General features: G+C 32.9%; 1 protein-coding gene across 8 annotated transcripts in view; it reads left to right on the forward strand.

The window, feature by feature from the left end:
* Nucleotides 1-1,352: 1,352 nt before the first annotated feature.
* The window catches only part of LOC142978959 (ichor-like), a 40,992-nt gene continuing 20,200 nt past the window's right edge, over nt 1,353-22,144 (forward strand). The window contains exons 1-3 of one of the 8 annotated variants that reach the window (XM_076123620.1): nt 1,362-1,483; nt 1,871-2,491; nt 2,821-2,961. The gene's annotated coding sequence lies outside the window, so the exon portion shown is untranslated. Of the gene's footprint in view, nt 1,484-1,870; nt 2,492-2,820; nt 2,962-22,144 lie in introns of those variants that run through there. The other 7 variants (XM_076123636.1, XM_076123644.1, XM_076123628.1 and 4 more) reach the window with 7 other exon arrangements.

The following is a 22,144-nucleotide window of genomic DNA, read 5'->3' on the forward strand; positions in this document are numbered from 1 at the left end:
ATATTTCAGAATATGTATGTTAGAAGCGCATTCATTGGCATAGAAAAACTATTGTTTATAATATTTTTAGTATGAACTCAAGAACAGTGCCAAGTACACAACACAGTTCTTAAAGAGACCATTAAGGTCTTTGAAACTACTCAATAAAATAGAGTCATTCCACTTATAAGATGAATCATCCCTAACAAGCCATAGAACTGACCTTAACATTATCGCCTATAACAGAAGGAAGACCTTGCAGCAGGGCCCATAAAGAAAACCATCAGTGTCCCACTTACCAACAACCCACAAACTAAACAGTACAGACATACAAGCAAAAATAACACTTATTTATATGCTAATAAGAGTTAAGTGAGGTGAAAGTAAAGTTTGTAGGTCTGTAGGCCTGTCAGTGTTTGTATGTGTGCGTGAAAGTTGTGTCGGTATGATTGTGTGCGTGTACGCAATGGAGATAGCAGCCGGCAGGTGTGGTCAACTTTTGGAGAAATGCGCCGCTAGGATATTGATTTTATGTTACTGAGAAATAACTTTTTTGAGGCGCGTTTTAGGAGCTTGGCGTTCTTTGTAGGTAGAGAAATGAAATTATTTGTAAGTAAGTCATATTTAAAATCCCATCGATATGATTTTTATTTTTGGTAATACAGTACATATGAATGCTTTTAGTATGCAAATTTTAATTAAAAGAGTTCTTACGAACGAACAAAATAATTTGACCCCATTCATTATCAAAGGTTTATTTATGCAAAAATACCCAGCTATCAAACATTAGCTAGTTATGTAATTAAATAAAGCACAATTCTAAGTAAGTAATTAAAGTCGTATAGTTTCCTCGTTGGTGGTAAAAACAATATAAATTATAACCGCGGCGTTGCGTGCATCCGATGCAATATCCTTTCAGACCTAGTTTTATGAACAAATCATTATAAACATTTTGTTACCAAGGCAAATATGTACACGAGCATATAAGGATTCACTTATTTAAATCCATTAAATTCAAATATATTTTATGTAGTGAAGAAGTATGATAATTTTGTATCTAAAGAAATTTTTGATAACTTGCTGCAGAAAACAAGATGTATTTATACAAATCTAAAAAGGAAATAAACTTAAATATATCACCTAAATAATGCGAAAAATAAAGTTATTTTTAAATTACACTTAATGAATGAATGACACCAACAGGATCCGAAACATAATTCAAATTAAATGAAACACGAAAACTGTAAAACTGACGTCACATGAATGATTCACAGTACTTGTGTTGTAGTGAGCTACGCTCGTAGCGGGCCGCGGTTCGCCCGCCCTGATGCGCGAGCGGTGGTAGAAAATTTTTGGTGGGAAGTGAGTGGGGTGCGCGCGCGCCGTCAGTCTCTCAACAACACGTGCGCTTGGCGCTCGTACCGCCGCCTGTGAGTGAAGTGCAGTGACTACCAACATACCAGTGACGATATCCAAAGGAGAACAAAAACATAACCATTACAGTGTACGTTGCTAAAAAAAGAAAAAAATTCAAAACGTCACCTCCAAGCCAACATTGGCGTATTGGAGCAAACGTTGTGTTTGGGAAATGTTTGTAATTGGCATTTTGTTAGTGACGTGACAGTGCAGATTTGTGGATCACACAGTGGATATACATCGGACGCCAGTTTTATTTTATTTTATATTTTACATTAATTAATAATTATTGCAACAAACATTATAATCTTTCCAATTTCTTACCCTCCCTGTAAATATTTGAGAGATTATAAGTATTGCATTTTTTTTTTTCATTTATATTTAATTATGCCAATCACATCTTTTCCTATTTTTTTCTTTTTTTCCACCTTATTTTACTAACTACCGCGCTATTACTAATCGCATGTTGTCTTAGTTTTCCTTTAGACGTTTAGGAGAGTTAGGAATATTTGTGTATATGTAGAAAACCGTGATCGGAAAATGTGTATTTTCCGGTGCTTGGTTATCGGAACGAGTTCGGTTTTCGGCTGATAGCCCGAAGGTCGCCAGACTGGTTCTTTTTACAGTTTTAACGGCGCGGGCGCAAGCGACTCGCTAACAGCGACACAAATTATTTACACCACTCCTTTGTTTTCATTGTTTTTGACGATTCATTACATTCTATACCGTTATATATGGCCAAATTTATTAGTAAAATATTTAATTCATAGCTATGAATAGCCGATAGACTATTCGAGATTTATAGTTTGCTACGCTAAAATTCTGTAAGAAAAAAAATAGGTCACCCAAAATTAATGTTCTACTTATTTATCAAATCTATGTGACTTGTTACAACTAATGCGTAAGAAAATAGTCAGTAAAATTAAATGCTATGCTCAATTCATAATTAGTTAAATATTATTCAAATTGAGGTCATTACACTTTTCGCGGAGGGATTGCATTATAATACTAAAGTTTATTTAAATTAGTACAAATCTATTTAAAACCTTAATTGTAGTTCTAATTAATACTAAATCGTTAGTCGATTAATTTTCAGGTAAATATATTTACTACCAAATAAAATATAAAATTATCTTTACCAGGGACAATAGATTAATATAGCACAATTATTATAAAATATAGCTCACATACACTCAGGTACAATCTGTACTTAACTTAAACACATTAAGGTATTCGAAATCATAATGAAAAAATAGGGTAAGCAAATTCGACAGATATACATCTTAGGGTAACAAATCTCAACGTTAGTGTATACACATTCAATTTACTAGGGTAATATATTTTAACTTTAGGGTAAATAATTAACAGCTAAGCCCTCTAGCTTGCACCCAATAGCGTCTGTAGTAAATTCTTCTCTTGTTCTAGTCCTATCTATATCCCCCACTGTCTGACCCCGGATAGATTGAACATTGAGAGACCGATAGATAACATTGAACGAATCATACAGTGGACATGAGTAAAATAAGGATTTGACAACGCTGGACTGTTTCGCCCCGGTATATACATGTAAGTAGAAATTATGTATGTTTGAGGTAAATGCTCCTGAAACTATTACTTTATGTGTATAAAATTAAACATTATACTTCTAAGATCCATTACTACTCATATTTGTTCCTAAAATAAGAAAGAATTAAGCTTTGATATACACCTTGGGAATTAAAGTTATTATGTGGAAATAGAAAGACGTTGTTTAGTCTTATTAAAAAAAAAAGACACAACTTTAATCAAATTTGTCAACATACAACTATCTATATTTACCTAAGGTTTAAGTTAGGTTTGTTCTTAAACTATGTATATACTGTCGGCATTTTACATTACAAACCTATTCAGTAATTAACAATGTTGTTATTAATGTAAATAAATGTTAAAAAATATTTATTTTTTAAATAGTTTTCAGCAGCATTTGCCTTACAACTATTATAATAGTTTATGAGTTATTAATACAAAATAATGTACACACCGGACTATGTTTATGTACATATCATTATATGTAAAGTTAAGAATAACGTTATATTTTAACCATCAAAATATAGCAACATTTTTGACGCATCGATTACAGAGAGGCTCAAATTACGACTTAACAATAATTTAATTAGTTCGTGTATTAAACACCAAGTAATAAATTGCTTATGCGAAAAGTATATCATAAAGGAGGAATATAAAAATTCATGGAACATATGGCCTACTTATATTTATTCGACAAAGAGAACCGTAACTATCAGTATTAAGATAGATCAGAAGGTCTAGAAGAATTAGGAATTGACTACAACGAATAACTTGTACCGAAATGTCATACAAAATTAAAGCATAATAATATACAGTACATAGCATTACTTGTTTTATGTTATGAAGTAAATATCTATTTTATACTATAAAGTTTGCTCTCAAATATAGCGGCAATAAAAAATCCTAGTATATTCACAACTTAAACCAAACTTTAAGATAACAAAATTCCTTAATCGACACTTAGCCAGCATGGACTCAAAGCCTAACCCTTATCTCACATCAAGAGTTTAACACTTGCCCAGCAATAGGACAGTAATGAGTTAAAATTAACTTTTATGTGTATTGTCGGTTCTGTCTGCGTATAGTCTGTATGTCCTACATATCTCTTTAGAATTCTAGCCGATATTAAGACTCACTCATACATTCATTCATACAGAATATCTTGGTCGAATTTATAAAATTGTTTACCGTCACTTACACTTTTTAAAATCCATTTATGGATTTAGCAGACTTTTGTGTCTCTATTCGTTTCAATTTTTGAAGTAAGATTGCAAAGATATTTTGACAGACTGACTTAATTTTATAAACATGATTAGGATAGATGTATGTTTACTACATTTTAAGGCAAAACTTACTGAATGGGTTTTAGTACAATTTGGTAGACAGATGATTAAAAACCCAGGTAATCAAATATAATCCTTTTGAACTCGATGAATTCTTCTACACGGACGAAGCCACAGGAAAACTCATCACTTGACTCTATATTTTAATTTCATATCAACTCCAACGTAAGAATATCAACTTAGAATATTTCGCGACACAACATAACCAAGTACCAGGCTCTCATATATCCGAGGAGATAAACCGAGCCTAAACATTAACACATGACGTCATATTGTCGAACATTTCGTAAAAAACCTGACCTACATAGTGCGTCTGTTCCGTGCCGCCTACGAGCGCGCTTGCGCACTGACTCACTCAACGCCAAGGTTTAGCACATCACCGCGAGGATATGACACCCTGGTACATTTTTGTAATAGAGAGGACATCACAATCGATTTGTTTAATCGATTTTGAACTATCTTTGTTATATTTTGTTTTTTTCTATGGGTGTAGGATAAAGACTATGGAACGACACTTTCTCAAAAGAATTTTTTAGCGAGCACGTTTTTATGCCCACACATTGCTTATATATATTTTTTTAAATAGCAGTTATTTTTTTCCATCAAAAATTTTTCTGATGAGTCAAAATCTTTTGGGTTACCAACCAACATATTTTTCTAATCCTAGCCACGTCTTTTTATAAGCAGGCACAGTTTATTGTAATTTGTCGCATCTCAATTTAAAGCAAAGCCAACTTCATGCGAATATTCCAAGTTTTTCTCTAGGTTTTCTTAGACGAATATTTCATTGCAAAAAAACTAATGATTTATAATCATCTACCAACAATAAATACTTTAATACTTCTAATTAATAATTTATATAAATCACATGTAGACATTCTACTAATAATCGGCATCGTACTGACAATCATCAATCTGGCATTCTTAAAATATCTTTAAACAAAACACTATCATGCTAATCTCCAATCAATCACACATACAAAAAACACCGTCTAATCAAAAACGCCGCACACACATAAAATCATAGTAACATCTAACAGTGACACATATACGTGCGGGGGGAGCGGGGGGCGAGGGGCGTGGGGGGCGAGGGGCGAGGTAAACTTTCACTTGCGCGCCGGAGATGCGCGCGCAGATCGGCAATGACCATGCTGGCTAATGTCAAGTGCAGCACTTTTGGAAAGTTTTCAACGAGCCGCAAGAATTTTCCGAGACTTGACGTACTAAAAGTTGATGGTTATGTCTACCAGATGTAAATAACTGTAAAAAAGTATAGCTGAACTTGTAACCATGGCAATTTGGAGATAAACATATTTTTGTCATGGGGGATAGGTGTAGATTTTGGAGACCGAGATATTACGGTCTTCTTAAACAGCAGATTAACGGAATTCTCTAATCAAATCATTTATTTGCAAAAAAATGGTATAATATTTGTTAAAGAGGTTAAAGTTATTTATATCTCAAACATCTATAAATTAATCTTATGATAATATATTTATTACTAAACTTACAAACTAACATTACCAAACATTACTTCGTTACCATGTACGCAAACTGGCGACCTCCTCATCATCAATCACAAACTCATTAAAAGGACCACCATTTTAAAAAAAGACTTAAAAGCTTGACCATCATCACTAAAAACAACTTCGTCGTTAAAAAAATTCGTCTTGCTTCGTCCCTGTAATCCAGGAACCAAAAAAAGGCATCTAAAAACCAAAATAACGTATGTTTGTATTAGCAGCGGTCATTACACCGTATGCGTATTGTCAATGTTCCAAGGCCATCATTCGACACTAACTATTCATCAACAACAAAAGCACATGACTCATGACTAGACCCAGATTTTACTTTTAGTAGGCTTTACCGTCTGGCTTATATGTAAACAAATAATAAAACGAAAATCCCGGATTTTGGAGGATTTATACGAATTTTCGTGATATTTCCACTATTTTCTGCGATAAAGACCAACGAATGATATTCTGGGGTAGTGAAAATGCAGTTAATAGTATCTTTATGAAGTCTTTGAGATATTTCTTATAAGAAAAAATAGATTTAGGATTCACAGATGATATAACTTTCTATTCCAGAAATATTTTTCGGAATTAGTTTAATAGTTCCTGTGATTTTTCGAAGAAAAAATGATTTGTATTTTTTCGTGATTAGCTAAACATTGAATGTATAGAAAAATTCAGAAAATATAAAAGGTCATCCTGAATCCGTTATAGACTTTATTAAATGGTATTATTACCTATTCTCTGGTAAATATTTCTCAAAAAACACGTAAGCATATTTCAAACAAATTTTCCGAAGAACAATTAACACGATGATGCTCCTAGAACTATTACAAAACAGCCTTCACGATGCTGACTGGACTTCCCTAAGGTTGCTCATACGAAACTAACATTACATGAAGGTAAACTTTATAGGGGATTATCTCAGAAACTAATGCACGGAATTTGATAATTCTTTAACATATAGGAAGCTAAATTATTCCTGCATAATATTGAATACTTATCATCACCAAATATTGTCCGGATAACAAAGCAAAAACATCATTAAGATAAGTCGCGGCTAGAAGTTGTTTACTGTAGTTACAACATAAGGACACTGTGAATCATATAGTGTGGAAAGAATTCAAAGAATATTGTCTGGGTAATCGATTGCATGCAGTTGACAGTCATAGGATTGTTAGCTAATTTGTATGCTTTATTTGTCACATATAGCCCTCTTTCATTTTGTAAAAAGGCCCTGCCGTTGATAATAAGTTATTTCTTCATTGGCTCATGATAATTAAAATTAACACCATATGGTTGTTTGGGTATGAACTAAACGAATTTAGCAATTTCTATATAATGTAAAACAATTTCGTCAGTTTCAAAGTTCATAAATAAGTGTCAGATAACCTATCTATTAGATAGAGTGACAGCAAATGTGTGAAATGAGTGGTAAAACTGAGATTTCCACTTCAAATCGAGCAAATGTATTTTTCAATAATAAAAGATTACGGAGTACATGTATAGTATTAGATGCCTAAATGTACAGGATAATTATATACCGAAGTCGGAAAAACGTTATCGAATGTAAAAATGCGTGTAAAATTACAAGTCAAACTAACGTTAGTATAAACTTACTATTGAAAGACAATACTGTCTAATTATTGTCACGCATTTTTTACTATTTCGTGTTTCAGCAACATTCATTAACGTCCACATGTCAGAGATCGTTTACTAATTAATTACTAAAAGCCTTTCAGTCTGATATATGATTTATATGGAGTTGATTTACTAATTGTTTTACGGTTATCTGTCGTCATAAAGAAAAAATATATATGTTATTAGTTAGATAGAAATACATACATAAAATTATCTTTTTTCCATAGGTGTATGGCGAATGAATCTAAGCCAAACGGTTTTTCAATGATCTATAGAAAGTCTATACCCAAGTTTTTTTGTAGCGACTGCACGTATATAAAATTGAATAACAAAGTATGTAAAAGGCATATTGAAATAAAAAAAACATCTCTATCCATTTCAGACTAGTCAGTTAGAATAATTTCATTAAAACAGGTAGTTTATGTAGTCTTAAATCATTCAAGTAGAGTCAAAGCTATTTCAAACAAAAAACCTTTATGCTATCTGCTAAAGTCATCTAAATACCAAAACATCATCTATCGCACATATAACAACGCACAACATACTCTAGGTAGAGTGGTAGAGTCGCAGTGTGCACGCGACGCGCGCCGCATCGGTAACGACGCGCGGACATTGGCCAGCGGTGAAAGCGCACGATCAGCTGATCCTGCACATCTATTGTTAGGGATTAGGTAGAGTTTGATGAGATTGTATCGCAAAAAATATTTCTATTCAACTATAGAAGGATTCAAAATGTAGGTGTAGAAAAAAATATGTAGAGTCGACTATTTTCTTTAAGATCGGATATAGTGTAGAATAAATCAACTTCGATTTGCAACTTTCGTACTAATGCAAATTTTGTAATCGAATTTATTTATCTACAAAAAAATATCAAACTCTACAAAAGTCAACCTTGCAAATTACCATCAAGTGATCGCAGCTCCTACATGCCGCTGTAGAGCGTACCTGTCATCGAGAGAAAGCCGCTCATCTGGCACGGACCGGTCTGCGCACCCGCGCGGTAGAGTCTAGAACAGAACGTGTTCCTATGACCTACATAGAGCTATCCAGCTTAGGAATTGAGACTTGGACCTTAGTTTTATAGTGCGTAGAATGCGCGTCGAAAAAGATAGAGTCGTAATTAGGACGTATATTTTTTTAATTAAGCGTTAAGGTAAATAATTTTGTCGTGTAGAGATAAAACTAAAATGTAGAGTAGATAAATAGGTCGTTCTTATTGTTAAAAACGATGTGTAAAGTAAAAACTAACTATAGAAATAATGTGTAGCATCATCATTGTCTTATGTAGAGTTCACAATGCGCTATCACTTTGTGTTTGTGCTAATTCCCATACGAGAAAGACGCAGCTTTTCTAATTATGATATTAAAAGTAATGAATATTTATGATCATAAGTCTCTACCGAAGGGCCGATAACTTTCTTATCATAATATCACGAAACGTATCTCGTTGATGTCTAATATACGTGCATAATAAATGTCACTGCGAACACTGCGACGAATTAAATTCTCTGATTTACTGTTCAAGAAAGTATTTTCAAAAACAATTTTTATTAAATAAAACTTTTATATTTTGTGTTTATTGTTTAAAAAAGACAATTTAAGAGACTTCGGTGAAACGGATGCGAACAAAACCGCAGAAACAACTAGTATTTATATACAAAATACAAAAATAATCATCATACAATAAAATAAGCACCTACAAAAATAAAAATTTGGTATTTCAAAAGAACACATGTTAACAATAAGGTTCTATACAACACACATGTCGTTGGAGGCTTTCTCATGATGCTTTCACTCTATGTAGAGTCTGACAGATGTCCCACGAACCCTTCAATCAGTCAATATTTGAATCGGCAGGTAGAGTTAAGAAAAGGGTGAAAAAAAAGAACATGTGCGTTCTGTGGGAATATTTTGAAGATGTACTTGATATTTATCGCGTATATTGTGCTCTCTTTGTTATTAAATGTAGAGATCGTTTAAGTTTATAGAGAGTTTTGATTGTTTTAGTAATATTTTATATAGTGACACGTAATATATTCTCATCGGAAATTAAGTAGGGTCCGTCATTAATTTTGTGTTGCAAAGTCAAAGTCAAATATTCTTTATTTCATAAACTTTAACAAGTATTTGAAATCGTCAAAATATTTTTTATCTACCACCGTTTCGGAAAAGCTGTTGCTCGTGAGAAGAAACGGCAAGAAACTCACGGCTTGCTCTTTTGCGATAATAAATATGCAATTTATTAAATCTAAAGACTGAATCAGTATATTAAAATTACATTATACTCGTAATTATGTAATAATATTTTGTCAGATCATTTAATAATTATATTACGTTCAAAATATAATTATAACTTATTAATGAAATGCGTAACAACAGGTTCCAACCTATATTTTACCCCACAATTCGATAGATTAAAAAACCACCCCTAAAAAATCTAATATTTAAGGAAGACAACCTTAACTAACACCCCATAAAAGCCTCACTACAAACACCCTTAACCCATTATGTTATAAAAAAGCATCTTAAAAAATCCCCATAGTTTTGAACCCCATGATTATACCCTTAACAATTTGATAGCAAACAACCCTTTAGACCCTAAATCCGGAACCGGATATCGCTTCAATAAGCGGCGGATATGACGTCATGTAATTTGACGCCGCACATCCTTCACTGGGTTAATGGGCGTTTGGAGGTTGTATGGGATTTTTTGCTAATAATAGGCCTTCTAACATTTAATATGGTTAAGTAAATTGGGTTTGTGTAAACCGTATTGAAATAGGTTCTGTTCCTTTTATAGAGTGATGGGGCTTTTGAAGTAGAATCTTATTCTTGGTGTAGATTGACTATGTAAATAATTAATTTAAACTTCTTTATTTTAACAATGATTATTTACGATGCCGGCCTTAAATAAATTGACGTTTAGTGCAGTTGAAAAACAGACAATTGACATCTTTGGCATTTCCTGAAACTATAGTAATAACAAACGCAAGAAATTATTATTTTAAAAATCACAGTAGCTTTATGCGAAGAATGTACATCTTCTATCAAACTTTTAAATGAATCATTAAAATCTTATTGCTTCTAGACTCTGTCTCTACATAATTAGCTCAAGTAACCGAAAATACAGGTTTAATATAAGTAATAATAACTGCATATTATTGTTTAAAGCCGCATAACGCGCGATGCTCTACAAATTTTGAGCGGTATTCGCTCTTTGATTGAGTGGTTCAACATTTTAGTGTGTAATTAATCTCTATGTAGGCTAACTCTATCATTATCTTATAAAACGGTAGCAGTAAATTAATGAGAGGATGTTCGTCATTTGTATGTTTTTTTTGAATGCCAATAATTTTGCTCATACTTTAATTAATTATTTTGATGTTTATTATTTTAACCTGATTTTTTTGGTTCTCGTTGCTTATTAAGCCCACTGATTAGTAACTGATGCTACTTTTTAGTAGTGGTAATAAATAGTGCTGATATTCGCCGGTAAATGATGAATAAGCTGTCTTATACGAGGCTGGTCTTTCGTAATGATATTTGAATTGAAAACCTTAAGTTTTTTTCAACTAATAGCGAGTTAATTGCCAAGCGCCTATGAGCAGTTAAACTACAATGACCACTAAAAATGTAACAAAAGTAAAGACAGTATATAAAATAAACAAACTAAATAATAGTCATTTGATCTCAAAGTTCAAGAGTATAATCTATTGACTCTATCATCCCAAAATAACCAGCTGTTAACTCTTATTTTTCTAAAGATCCGTATCAGAAACTCTACAGTTATTATTTTATCTTAAAACGAACATGATTCCAATTGGAACCTCCGAATCTTCCCGAAGAGGTAGAGCCTGTGTGTGATAGAGACAGAGGTATGTGCGTAAAGGAGATAGAGCAAAGGCAACGTCCTGATTTGTCAATAAACTTGACCCACATTTCATTGAGAGCGAGTCTGGAAGGCTGTAGCATAAAGACGCGCTTATACTGAGTTCTTTAGAAGGCTAAGTCAGTATATTTTTCAGGGGAACGGAAGGCAAAAAGTCATAAGCAAATATAAATCACATTCTGAAATCCTTGCGAATAAAAATGCAAGTTTCCTATTAACTGTACTGGCACTACTGACCCACCTGGTTGCAATATTTTCTCCCTAAACTTTATGACTTTAACTTTAGCCTTTAAAGTCTAAATAAATAACTTCAAAATAGCCAATTTTCCCCTCATTATTACACGTCGTGTGAGGCTCTACCACATACAGCAACAAATTAATTACACCATCTACAAAATAAATGACTACACAACAATTTTCAAAAATAAATATACAACATGTAATTTAATGTTAGTCTGTCGGTGTGCACTCATCTCTACCAGAGGTCCTTGTCCCTTATAACGGTGCGTAGTTTCGGACGACGGCACCCGGCCGGCCCCTCGGTAGAGTCGGTAGAGCCTGTGGTCACTAGCCTCGTGTGCACAGATGAGTTTTTAGGGAAGAATAACGGTACTTTTTGAGTGGTAGAGATCCTTTGTTTGAATGTTATGTGGTTTTTTATGTAGAGTTCTTGAAGGTGATAATTATGTGGAAACAATTTGACAGTTGAATGTTTCTTATTAGATGTGTTCTTATTAGAAGACGTTCAATATTCAAGTCTTCTCAAATCGTCTCTTATGGCCTAAATAAATATGGAAAAACTAAACAACTCGTACAGTATTTGTTGTCATTCTAATAAAATACGCACAAATATTCTATAGTTCATCCAACTCTATCGAAATCAACGCGTAAAATCAAAAACCTAGACACGACTCTACATCGCTTAGCTTTATTCCTACATTCAAATCCCCGCGCGATTCCTGCATTATGTTAATAGAGCCACGTGGCGCGGGCGTCGAACGGCCTTGTTCGCGCTCGAGCGTGCGCGCAGTTAGCTCTACCGGCGCTACGTCACTCGGCCCGTACGCTAACTGTACCACACGTGCTAGTGATAACGTATTGTTTTTACTCGCTCGGTGGAACTCTACATAGGACTCTACATTGTTAGTGGGTGGATATTAATGCCGTTTTATTTTTTGCTATATGTACTCTATCTGTGACGTCATTTTATTGTCAAGTGACTCTACACTACTTGAAATTCCAAGCATTTCATTATAGATTACTGTTTTTCCTATTAAAAAAAAACTTTAGCATTCTGACGTTTTATTAGAATGATAACGTACTTCTATATTTAGATGTAGAGTCGAGTTCATTGATCTATAATTTATTCATATTTTTGTCCTTAAGATTATCATAATATAGAGCTGATCATGTTAATAAATATTTTTACAGTTACGGCTTCAACGAACTCTACATTTATAGAAAACATTACAAAACTATACTATAAAAAATGTATAGTATTATGACGCAAAAATGTACCTACATGAAATTTTTATTTATTTCATTCGTTTTCTGATAGTTATTTAGTTAAGTCTATCTTGATGGTTGCTTGTCTGATGCTCCTTCCCTGCTAAACCACTGAACCAACTTAAATAAATTCTACTTGGAAATAATTGAACACTTGTCAACAATCAAATATTACCTTTTTTAAAACACCTTTTAATGACTGAAATCGAGGATATTCTTATGTGCCTAAATACGTGATGAGAATTTGTCAGCTAGTGTTCTATAAATAACTCTATCAAAATCATATTGAAGTTTTGAAGCAAGTATTAAGAGCGGTCACGTCGCCTGTACTTGACTTTGCATCGAGGTTTCGAGGCCACGGCGGGGTGGGGCAGTGCCGCGTGGGGGGGAAGGCTTTCGTCTCAAAAAGTGAAACGTGTCTAACAGTAAACGAGACGCTAATTGTCGACGTTCTGTTGCATTTGGCTTTAAGAAGAATTCGTTTTAATTGTTGTGTCGGTCTCTGAAGACTTTAACATAGTTGGAAGAAAGGCTGTACTGATAATGATGATGATAGGTCACTAAAGGTATACGTTAGGCAAAAAACAACGTAAGCTCGCGTAAAACAAATTCCTTGATTTGGGGTGAGAAGAAACTGCTATAGTATTTTTCGGCGTTAATAAGGCCATCAAAGGCTTTTGAATGACTTGGCTGTGAAAAATCTTGACTTCTTATTTACAAAGCTCTTTAAAATTGCTTTGTTAAGTCGAATTAGTGCAAGTGGATACAAATCATTAGTCCATCCATTACTTATTTAAGTAAGTAATGTGTAGAACATTGCTGAACTCAACGAGCAAGGGATAAGCAGTTGTATTTGCATTAAATAAATTATTATTTTAATCCAATCATATCAATCTTCGTTGACCCTCTTTAATAAAGCCAAAATCATACCACACAAACTCAAAGTATGTAGAACACAAGTTCTCAAATATTTATCCAAAGCGTTTATCACTTTGCAAACCATAGATCATGTTTCTATTCATATCCATTGCGTGCCAAATTCTAATATATTAATAAACCACATCGTCAAGTTTATTCCATCATCTATCATATTGTAAAATTAATTTACTTTCTTCCTATATCATCCTACGCATATTTAAATCATAAAAGAAATTCATCTCACCAACAATGGCCACCATTAAAAGTTACTTGCAAAATAATTGTAATGTCAATTCGTCAAATTACAGTTTTGCGTTTGACGTGATAAATTGATCGGGTTAGGAGGTATTCACACTTGAGTAAAGAATGTAGCGTTTGAATTTCTAACACACGCAGACCGCGCAAATTTCGCTAGATTTTGTTACTTCACCTATACTCTAGTCTTCTTTATATTCCATATCGACCTTTACTAACTTTAGTAATGGTAATATTCTCTCTATACAGAGCATCTTTCTCCTATGCTGTACGCTTTGCTCAAGTTTTCACTAATTCAATTCTAAAGAAAACCTACTACGCCATGGGACCGTTTTTATAAATATACCTCTGAATAAAGCATATTTTAAAATGCTCTTTCCTCTTTCATGAATCAACTTAAGACTATATATAGTATATATACTACTTTAAATTGATCTACATTGGGTAAAATACCAGCTATCTCAATGTTTTACAAGCCTAAGTTATACAAAAAAATATCGACCATCCGCCGAATTTCCTAACAAGTATGAATGCCACTTTATCCCACAGATTGGTTATAATATTCTAGCATTGTTATTGTGGCCCCGTCATCAAATAGTTATCGTAACGATCTTTTCATCGCACCAGACTTATAAATGATCTCAGATTAACGAGGTGTAAAGTACATTTGTCTTTGGCATACTTTGCTTTTGTTTTGGCTGTTTATTTTGCTAGTCGAGTACCGGTTGGTTAGAAAAGTATTAAGGAAGATTTTTGGAGATACTTTAAAAGTTCTTGGGGAACGTTAACGCATTTAATAATAACTTTAAAGTACATGCTTCAAAGTATATACATACATATATGTATTGAAGATTCAGGTCAATCTACAATCGCTATTGTATGGAAACCATGGATTCAACAAACACGACGAATATTTGCAGGTTTTACCGATGGCTGTTTTGAGCTTAATTTAATTTACCCCGTTTCATTATTTACGTCATAATTTAAATAGATATTTATATAACACAATTACTGTAAAATTATAGCTATCGAGCTTTCTTTAGATAATTGTAGGTTTACGACACCAAAACTTACCCATCCATTTTAAGTCTATATAAAACCACAAATTGATTCCACATCCTCAAAACTCCGGGTCAAAAGTCACAATAATTTACCAGCTATTAATACAGGCTCATTAAGAAAGCGACAGTAAAACCCCCAAGACAACATACAGCTACGAAATAGGTGACTCATTGAAACAAACTTTCTTCAAGGAAAATAACTTGATAACTGGAAAGAAAGTGTTATTTTTCCTCGAAGGAAGATATATTTTTATACGGAAATTGCATCATTTTGGTGCAAATATTAGTTATAAGATAAACATAAGGTATAGTGTGAATAGATTTTCATATATCCCAATAGTTTTGGCGTAAAAGAGATACAAAGTAGAAAGAAATGGTGATTATTATAAATGCGAATGCTTGTGAAAATGGATGTATGTTTGTTAATATTTTACACATAACTACAGAATGGATTTTGATGAAATTCTCCAGTTGGTTTATAAAGTAGATTAACGCAGGATACTTTTTAACTGAAGGTATCTCGATACAATGCCAATATTTTATACACGAAATGACGAAATGCTGACTGAATTCGGAGATAAATTTATGTTAGACTCCAAGTTTAAAACTATTCCATGCTCCGCTTTCATCAAAGTTTGTTTAACAATTATGCCGAAAAAGTAACAAGCAGACATATTTTCCAATTAAAATTTTGGTACAGATATTAGGCCTGAGAAAAAACAGTTATAATAAAGTCATATAGCAACAAAGTAACATCAATATTTCGTCAAGTGCGTCACAGAATCCGGTTTAAGATCCGTAACATGAGAGTTTATATTTAGCACAAAAAATTAGGTCAACCATCGGAAATACCTGAGAGGCTTCTTTGGTATTTGAACATTAATATTGCAACATATGGCCAGGGTTTTTAAGCGCTTTGTTTAAGAAAGTGGAAGTTTATTTTTAAACTAAGGTATTTATTTAAAGAATTGAGTATAATAATGCAGTAACTGTATAAACGGGATCTAAGCTTGGAGACATTAAACCTATGCATTATACTAAACCTATGCAGTGATAGGTAGTTTGAAAGTTGAAACTTACAAATTAACTTTTCTGAGTTTACGCTATGTTAAATATAAGGTGGTTTCTTTTAACATTTAGTGTTTAAACCCTTAAAAGAATTAGATTTTGTACATAATCATTCTTATATCTTCCTTGGACTAGTAAAAGTAAATGAAAATTATATCCATTTTTATACTTTTGTGATCATTTTATTACATAAAACTTAAAAGCATATTCAAATCTTTTAAATAGATTCATAATACTACTACGTGAAAGAAAATAACCATACAATATTTAGTAGAAAAGGCCTGCACCAAAATTTCATCCGAGAATGTCCTTTATCGTTCGGTCGGTGCGTTCCAAAAACTTTATTGGGGTCGGCCACAGTCCCGTTAAGTTCGGGACTAAACCTGTTACATACTGCTTATTACCACCGAAATAATACCCGTTCTTATATTTGTACGAAAATATTAAAATTCTTGTTCAACTTGAGCTTCTGTGCCCGATAATTTTTGGGTTTGGATGATTGACATCTTGTTATAACGTGAAGAAGTTATTAGTAAAATATTTTGGAGTGTTTTTTTGTGATTCTATTGTTTTGTTAATAGCAATATGAATATGAGAATAAGAGAGTAAATCGAAATTTGGATTTAAATCGAAGATGTTAGTTTAAGCGTTTTTCTATTTAACAACAATAGCTCTGATAATATTATAGACTGAAAAAAATAGCACATGATTATTCACCATTTTCTAGTTATTTTTACAATCTCTAATACAATAATTCAAAAGCTATTTCTTGACGAACAAATATTCTTAATATCTAACCTTTATCAACAAATACACTACAAAAAATTCCAAAAAAGTACCTCAAAATCCTCCCTTTTCCAAATAATTTAGTAGCCCATCAAAAACCAAGTATTAGCTTGTCTAAATACACTGTGCTACATACAAGCGGTGTGCCCGAGCGCCGCCTACAACCGCGGCCTCTCATAAACCTACATACACCGCACATTTTTGTGGCCAAAATACAGTTTTGTTTTTTTAATTCGGTTGCCGCTTCTTGTTGTCTAAGGCTTAAACAGTTGGTTTTTACTGCGGTTTCACTTGGCTTCTTGTTTTAAAGGCTTGTCGATAATGTGTATTTTTATGACCCGCCTGTTATACTGAAAGATGTATGAAATAAAATCCCGGATTTTGTAATTTAAAGAGTATTTTTCTATATACACATATGCTTTGATACTTTGTCTAACTTTAACTTTATCTAACTCCAAATTAGTTAAAAATATTGAAAGGGTCAAAACTTATAGAACTTTTTTCGGCTCAAAAAATAGCCAGGCCTCGTGAAATTCAAATGTGTATTGTAGAGAGAGAAGTATATAATAGAAGTATTATATATGTATGTATGTAGTACTTATAAGTACCACAATTGAGGGACATTTCAGTACTAGGTAGTTTGTTTTTTACTAGTGGTTTTTACTGCGGTTTTGCTTTTTTCTTTTTATTTTTTGCGGTATGTATATTTAGGTCTGATTGCAGGTAGTTGCGTATATTCAGCGCTATTTTTAGACAGTTATATAAGTAGTTTAAGTAGATGAAAGTGTGACAAGAGCTTTCACATATTATTATGATTAGTTTTTTTGTTTTAGGCCTACTTTAAGAAATCTGTAGAATGACATTTGATAACATTACACCTACATTGACGCTAGAATTAATATATTTTTAAGCTAGTAGTGCCAATTTAATTTATTCAGAGTCTATAGGCAACGTAGGTCTATGTATTTTGCTTATAAAAAAATAATTCCCCTAAACAAATTCATATTAAAACAAAACACAAACTTACTACATACATTGTTGTTTGTGTGTTTATTCTCATACGATTAGACAGAGACCAACGACCGAAATACAAACTTAATCTACATAAAATTAGACTAATACTTTTAATCAAAACTGCCGCAAAATCAGCCTAAACAAATACCCATTAAACTACAATCTTCCAATCACAATATTAATTCACAAATCACACTATTTCTAAGCATCCAATCACAACCGTACACTACGCATGTCATGGTTCAACATGACATGCGAAAACAGATCATTACGCACCATTATCAGTCGTATATTATAATCACATGTTTGGACTTCTCTAACGGATGATCATGACATTCATGACCTGATCGTAACATGTGGCAGTATTTAGGTTACTGTGCTGAAGGTTTAAAGGTTATATGTGGTGAATACTGTCCCATTACTGAGTAAAAACAATGTTATCAGTTATACCCTGTAGGACAGTCGGTATTGGGCAGGTTCATTTAAATTTGCCAAATGAGCAAGAGATTGTTAATAGTGGCGGAGTCATTGTTAGCTTAATACGCAAGTCTACTATGTGTGTCCATCTATCGCAAATGATCTATACTATATTCAGTTACTCATTATATTCATATCGATGCTATTTGTCATAATCTGGTAGGTTGACACGATCGGCGAGAACTCAGACGCAGGACCAACGGCTTTCGTGCTCTACGAGGCACGGAGGTCGGTAACCCCAAACTTCAGTTTAATATTTGCCCGTCGTTATTAATTTTATTAGTTTAACAAATTCTTTATTTATTAATACGAGTCTTACATCAGTCACAGGTGCATATCCATTATTTTTTACAGTTATTTTACCCCCTATAACTTAAACAATAACTGAACAGTTATCGCAACTGTATATCACACTTCGCTAATATAAAACACACGAATTTGGACAAAACTGTCTGTCCATCACGCGGATATAATTAATACTACCAGTTAAATAAATAAATGTTTCACGGGAATGGTCCAAGTTATAAGCGGTTGATATAGCGATTACCCATTGGCTGATATACATTGAATTCTTATATTTGTTTGCATCTAAAATTACGTATAAATGTGACAGAAAATTAATATTTTCTAAGTAATTTTTACATGTTAAATATACGTTGGATATTTTTGTAATTAATTTTGTAACTTAATCAACTACACTAATAGATTTAATTTTGATTTGATTTCTTAGTTCGTTAAAAACTTACTTACTTATCATCAACTTTTCCCCTTAAATCACACTATTAACCACAAAATCGAGCCGCTCCTCAAACCGCTACCTCTTATAACTCAGCCCATTCAACACTAACAGTAACCCGCGTGTTGGTCCGCGAACACCCAATTACATGAGATTTAAGCTGCGCCCGCTCCGTTACTATCAAATTATTATTCGCCGAGTGTATATACGTATATAAAAAAAAACGTTCTGTCGGTATTTTAATGAATGAAACGAATAACGTTGTATGTTTGTACGAAATTTTTGATAGGAATATTTTACTTTTGTTGTGTACTGTAATAGTTTTTTTTGCTTACAGTAAATTATTTTTTAGGCATACAAAATAATGTACTCTATATTTTTTTATGAAATGAAGCAATATTTATTTGTTTGTTCATCTAAAACTGGTTACTAAAATCTACAAATACTTTTATTTACGAGAAAGCCAAATTAATCCAAATTAACATCCGAATTTAAGATCACGGGAAATCGAAGCGAACAGAAGTTAACGACAAAAAATAAACCTCTAAAAGAAAAATAAAAATCTGATCTACTATCCTTTTCTATCATCTTTGAAGCTGCAGTGTGTGAAAGAGACAGAGCTATATAACACGTTAAAGTATCACTTACTTATTAAAATGCAAAGAGGCTACGCCAATTATTTTATTTAATAACCTCACACCTCTGTGGGAACGAAGAAATAATTATTTTAATTGTTTTGTACCTGTTATGGCAAAATGATCCAATTATGACCACATGTTCTGAATTTTGCCTTTATCCATGGATTGGTCAACTTAGTGTTCAAATTCTCAACCCGTTTGAAAACCAACTGTTTGCCTTAATAACTACTGTTTTGCTATTAACAACACATTTTATAAACAAAGACAAAAACATAGACAAACAATTCTAGAAAACGATCTAGATAAAATTGTATTTTGGCTTCTATTTTTAGAATAATAAGCAATCAATCTCAAATCAAATAATTCGATCAATACAATTAATAAGTCCTTTGAAATAATTTTTCCTCTCTACTTAGCGACAAAGGCAGAATAATGTTATACAAACATTCATAAACATTTCACAGTTGAAACATCAAAGTAAATGAAATCTTAACAGATTTTTTTCACGTCAACTAGTCTGTATGCAAACCGATTCCTATCCCAACATGTTTCTATGCAAAACAGTGGAGGTTAAAACGGTGCGTTACGTCGTGACGTCAGTAACGGGACAGGGAGTCCGGCGCGTCACACTCCGGTGCGCGACGAAGGCCTGACCGACGATACGTCACTCGCTCGCAGACGCTACCTAGATGTACAGCTCTACTACATTTTAATTAGAAAATTTTACATCATTTTTATTGAATTTGATGATATTTTTTTTGATTTTAGTGCTGAGATCTGGTATTCACCTGACGAATAAAATATTCATTTGATTATTGACAATACAAAAAAAAATCAAGAACTTAATGATCAGTTACCTGAGGAATAAAACCACACAAAATTTTAAACGAAAATACATTAAGATTAAGAAATTATAGATTTTTTGAAATAAATGAGATTTCGAATTTCATCCACACCCAAGCGAATTTTCATGAAAATCAATTTAGCCGTTAAAGCTCAATAATCGTATTTATAATATAAGTATGGATTATCTTCACAAAATCGGATTGCCAATAAAACTGAACCCTCGAAACCGTACATAAAATTCCGACACCTGCACATTCTCACTCACAACAAGTTAAAGAATCTAGTACTAATTAAACAAAACTGGTATTATTTAGGGAACCGTTAATTTATGTCTCATTCACTAAGCCTCATTATCAAATGTGTGTCGTCAGATTAAGATAAACATTTAAAACGATACCGAAGTATAATCCGATTATGTTGCTACTGTATTTTTATAATTATTAATACTGTTATATGCGTTTACTAAGTTTATAGAAGCTTACCTACAGTTTTTTCTTTTATTATTTTTTTATAGTGGTCAACTTACAGTCGAAGTTGTTTAGACGCCCAAAACTTAAGGATAGTGTAGCGACTGTTAAATAAATTGTTCTTAATCGACTAATAACTGAGACACTTTTAACACGCTCTCTGAATCATAGGCACTGTGTCATCCATGTGTGCTACAGGTTGCTTAACCCCACCAGTCGTTAGCTAGTGAACACATCTAGCTATAATCGGTAAATAATAATGTTTTACCAGAATTAAATTGGGGCTTCGTGATCACAACATACTACACTTAATACTACCACTTTTAATATTTAGCAAAGCAATGTAAAGTATAATCTTGTAAACCAAACCACAGTTAGCAATAAGCAATACAATCGAAAAGTGTTACCAAAAAGCGATCGATCAATATGTATGTCGAGAGAATCTCGTTATCTCTACATTTGCGGACAAAAACTCGGAACGACTCTATCTTGGCGTTCCCAATAAAGTTGTCAGTGGCGGCCATTAGCGCGGGAGATTAATTGCGCGGTGGACGTGCCCGGGTGACTCGCTTGTAGGGCACAAGGCAAACTGGGAAATGGAAAAGCTATATTGAAAAATTATGTATGTAGTTTGTGTATTTACATTGCTGCGTAAAATTGACTGCGAAAGAATAGATTTGAAGACATATTTTAGTTACCATTTCGAATTTTCATAAAAAATATTTTGGGTGTAAAATTGCCTAACTAACTTAATTCTGGATTCCTATCAAAATGTTTCCAAACAAAATCTATTGTTTTTTACCAGGACTTTCCAAAGCGACTGGCCCAAAAACTATCATGTCTATAAAATGAACTTATAGTGTATAACTTCCATTCTTGCATAATTAAAACAAACAAACGTTTAACATAAATTATTTTAAAGGACTTACAATTGAAAGAAAAACACCACTTTTGATATATGTAAACATGAAGTTTTTAAAATTCAGTACGTATCTCTGATACTGTCTTCATAGATGTTCATAGT

This window comes from Anticarsia gemmatalis, chromosome 2, assembly GCF_050436995.1.
Source record: "Anticarsia gemmatalis isolate Benzon Research Colony breed Stoneville strain chromosome 2, ilAntGemm2 primary, whole genome shotgun sequence".
NCBI classification, from domain to species: Eukaryota; Metazoa; Arthropoda; class Insecta; order Lepidoptera; family Erebidae; genus Anticarsia; species Anticarsia gemmatalis.